The sequence below is a fragment of the Cucumis melo genome, chromosome 4 (genome assembly GCF_025177605.1).
Source record: "Cucumis melo cultivar AY chromosome 4, USDA_Cmelo_AY_1.0, whole genome shotgun sequence".
In the NCBI taxonomy this organism is placed as follows: Eukaryota; Viridiplantae; Streptophyta; class Magnoliopsida; order Cucurbitales; family Cucurbitaceae; genus Cucumis; species Cucumis melo.
In genome coordinates this window covers 27,323,582-27,328,339 of record NC_066860.1, presented here as the reverse complement: position 1 = coordinate 27,328,339, position 4,758 = coordinate 27,323,582, and the positions used below count along the sequence as shown (strand labels likewise).

Sequence of the window (4,758 nt, the reverse complement as noted above, 5' to 3'; positions counted from 1 at the left end):
TCTTTCCAATGATGTAGAAATATTTCTTAGAAAGACAAAACTATATATTATAATAAATCATTTGAAAAGTTACCTTATTACTTTCAAAGATAAGATATATACACACATATACACATATATTAAGATTTTATCATTATTAAAAAAATGAATGAATAAGTTTTTTTCACATCTTTTTAACAACAACGACAATAATATAATTGAAAGCATTTTTGGGTTTGAAGTCAAAAATGACATTGTATCATTTTTCTACGTCTTTTACGTGTATATCTTCAAGTCTTTTTCTAAAATCATCAAGTATTAACATAAAATACATTACAACACAAAAGTGAAGCCAAAGATGAATAATGAGGGTTTGATCAATCAATAAATTATATAATAGAAATTATTATCAGGAAAAAAAACATAACCTTTGCCATAAAAGAGGAAACACATGTAACAAGTAAAAAATAAGAAAATCTAGAACGAAATACAAATATTTGTAAGAAAATAGTTAAATGAGATGTCATTGTATATAGGTGAAAGAGATGTCATTATATATAGTTGAAGAAAATAAAACGTTATAAATTTTTTTGAAATCTCATCATTAATTAAAAAAATTCATAATATTTAGAAATTAATTATTGAAATAAATAGATAAAAACTTTTCATATATTACGATGGAGGTAAGAATTTGAAAAGATAACCCGTAGTAATATTGATTTTATTCTTTATATTAAATAAATAATAAATTAATTATAAAATAATATAATTTATAAATTTCATTTACAAAACTCATCGAGAATATATATATACACATATATACATATACATATACATATATATATACATATACATATACATATACATATATATACATATACATATACATATAGATATATAGATATATACATATATGTATGTATATATATATACATATATATACATATATGTATATATATATATATACATATATATACATATATGTATATGTATATATATATATATATATTTGATATATTTTATATTTGATAAATATATAGGTTTAAATTGATATATAATTTACATTTGTTGGTATATTAGTCAAATGATATACCAAGTTATGTTAGGGATGCATGTGGATTGTTTGATTACCAAGAATAATATTAATATCCAATAGTTGTTAAGTGTATATATCGATCGTTTTACTAAACATATATATAAAGATTAAGTTCTAATATTTTATTTTTATGTGGATATAACCTTTATATATATATGTATATATAAAGAAAGATCAAAATAAATGAAATGGATGTAAAAATGGTGAGAAATTAAAGATAAAGAAAGTGCAGTTGGTAACATATGCATAGAATTTTATTATTATAATGGTGGTTAATGATATGGAAGGTGACACTTTTATCTCATGAACAAAGTTTATACACAATATTGTAGCTTTTTGTAAAGAAAGTGGACCATCAATACCAATACACCAACACCAACAACAACTTCTCAATTAAGTGATTGAGACCTCCCAAAATAATTTCAAAATAGAACTTTGTTATTATGTGCTTTGCAAGTGTATATATGCTTTGTGAGCCCCATTTCTTTCCCCCCTTTTTTCTTTTGATAATTAACATCTTCAACGTATAACAATATTTTTTTAAGGTTAAAGAGAATAATATTTATCATTTAAACCTTCCAATTAAAACTGCTTCTGTTATAAAATTTTCAAACAAAAAATAAGAAAAAACATAAAGAAACAAAAAAAAAAGTCTAAAACATACATATAATTACATAATTTTTTTAACAGTGTATTAGCTATGTAGATCGTAATCTAAACTCTAGAATCTTAATCTAAATAACGCAAATAACTAAATATATTTGTAACCTAACACAACAAATTCAAACCATTCCAAACAACTAGTTTGTTATTTTACATGCGGCTGCATCTACTGATATGACAGATTCTAAATCTATATTATATATCTATGGCTATTTTTTTTCACCACATTCCTCCTTTTCAGAGCTTAGCCTGCAAAGCCCACACCCCATTGTTGAGAATATATATAATATATATTATTTAAAATTTAAACCCACCAAGTGTATGAGTACTATATTCGTATAAGGTAAATTAGAAGAAGACAATTTAAACCCACCAGCTTTTTCAGTATTTTATGTTTATTATGACCTGTCTTTCATGTGACCCTTTTTTCTCTTTTTAAACTTGTTTATTCCTCTCTCTCTCTCTCACCCCTACACATATTTTCAATATATCAGTACTCACTTCATCATCTGGTTTTTGCAGCAGGAGCACAGAGAAATAATAGAGTTAAAAGAGGTCCCTTTTGCTTTGATTGCTCAAATCATGAGATATTTTTGTTTGTGTTTTTGTGAAGAAATAAGGTCAAAGAAAAGATGGTGTTTGGAATGAAGTTTGATCCAAGATCCCTCCTCCACTCCCTTTCATCCACATCTCTTCTACTTTCATTTTCTTTTATACACACACACACACACATATATATTAATTCTCTCGTTAATTCTTACCCTAATTCCTTCCTAGCTAGTTAGAACAATAACTAACAACAAAGTGAAGAAGGTTTTTCTTTTTCTTTTTCCCCTTTTTTTTTTTGTGTGTTTGGGGTTTCATTTAGCTCCCTAAATGATCACATGCACATAAAAAACCAAATAGTCTTCTGATAAGAATGAAGAATGAGGAGAGTGAGATATTCCATTTTGACATCTTTATGTTTGTCTTCTTTTGTGAGAAGGAAAAAAGATCTTTTTTTCTTTACAGTATCGTAGGAGGTAAGGATATCCACAAATAGTTTCTTGATTACCAACCCATATGTACAATTGAATTATGTTCATTTTTTTTGCAAGGATGATAGAATTTAACAAGAAGGAAAAAAAAAAAAAAAAAAAAACAATGAAAACTTGCATGCACTCTCCTCCTGTATATTACTCAGAGGCTTAACCCTACCCTAAGGATTCTCATTAACTCCCACCCACAACCATGACATATTTTTTTCTCATGCTTTGTGTACATGTAGTTTTTTCTTTTTCAACTTTCTTTTGAATACTTCTCTTTTGGTATATTTCTTCAATTTTGGTAATTTGTTAGGGTTTTGTTGGTAGTCATATAAAGTTTATTATGGATCTCGGACCAGGCTTCATTCCTCATACCAAACTTTTCAACCCTACGCCATTTTATTGAAGAACAAAAGACTCTATAGAGAGGTATGTTCTAAAGTTTCTAACAAACCCTAATCTTATGTATTTGGGTTTATATCATGTAGACTATATATATATATATATATAATGGGCATTCTCAAATATAAGATATTTTAGATCTATAGAATCTAAACTTTTTATAAATATTTTCAACGCCATTTAAAATAATTTCCCTATATATTATCTATTGAGTGATTGATCTAAACTCTTCCTTCTTGTTCGAATATAATTAAATTAGTAATTTTTGTATACGTTTATTTAATTACTTTTTGTTCTCTTACTTTGATATATATACAACAATCTGTTCTCAATTTGATTTTTTTTCTTTTATTTTTTTTAATTATTTTAACGTCTTCAATCATATTCTATCTAACTTTCTTTTGTCAATCCTCATTGATCAAATTAATTAATTGTGAAGTAAATAAAAAGACATTTCTTAATGAGGTCTTTTAATTTTTTTTAGAATATAACACACAAATATGGAGTTTTTTTTTTTTTTTTTAATTGATAATAGGTAGGAAATTGAACGTCAAATATGGAGATTGATAGCATAAGCTTAAGTTAGTTTAGTTTAGATACATTGAAATTGACCACAAATAGGAAGTTAATTAGCCATTCCAACCTTTGAATGGTTTCTTTTTATTCTATTATTTAGAGAATATAACAATAATGGAAAACAATGTTAGCTTCTAATTTTCTTGGATAAGTTTTATATTAATTACTTAAATGATAAAAAATATCTTTTGTTATTTGTTGTTGTCAATTATCATAAACTTCAAACTCAGCTCTCAAACGAATTTGCCCTCTTCATGCTTTAATTCAAGTATGCTATCCAATATTCCTTAACAAGTTTATTTATTTATTTACTTTTGTTACTAGCTATGGTCAACGACATATTTAGTGTGGGTTCAGGAGTTCGAACCCCCTCAACGTTATGCTCTTCTTATATATAGAGAGAGTGGTTATTTGGACCAGTAGATCTCCACAGCTGAACAACTATCGTGCTAGCACCATAGCTCTAAATTTAAATGATTTTCATTAACCGTTATTTTTAATTGGGTTGCTTGGGCTTCTCTCTAACCCTTTTTGTTTTCTCTTGGCTTCGTGTATTTCTTTTCTTATCATTAATAAAGTGGGATAGATGATGGTGCTAAAGGGATGTCCACCTAGTGGAAATGTGCACCTACTGTATTTTTTTTTAAAAAAAGAAGTTATTATGTTCAAAGTATTTAGATCTTTGAAAATTAAGTGTTAGTTTGCTTCTAGTTATGAGTTTTTTTTTCTCTAGTTAGTAAGAAATTTGGAAATAGAAACCCATCATTGAGAAATTTGGAAATAGAAACCCATTTCTCTACTCCAACGCCTTTCTTTGTTATTTATATTTTACTCTTGATTTAAAAAACTATGTTAAAATTTAAAATAAAATACATAAAAACGAAATTGTTACGATGTTGTTGTTACAATTTGTTAAAGAAGGAGAAAATCATAATAAAAAAAAAAAAAAAAGAGAAAAACAATCTTACATATATGCTATATGCAAAGATCATTCTCAAACCAAACTTATTTTATTTT

At 26.0% G+C, this 4,758-nt stretch overlaps 1 long non-coding RNA gene across 2 annotated transcripts; it reads left to right on the top strand.

The window, feature by feature from the left end:
• Positions 1-1,950: 1,950 nt before the first annotated feature.
• On the top strand, positions 1,951-4,437 carry LOC103502701 (uncharacterized). 2 transcript variants are annotated; one of them, XR_007820292.1, is made up of 3 exons: positions 1,955-2,760; positions 3,077-3,192; positions 4,066-4,437. It is a non-coding gene; the product is annotated as an uncharacterized LOC103502701 (long non-coding RNA). The 2 variants fall into 2 exon arrangements; XR_540628.2 differs by having other exon boundaries at positions 1,951-3,192.
• Positions 4,438-4,758: the final 321 nt, after the last annotated feature.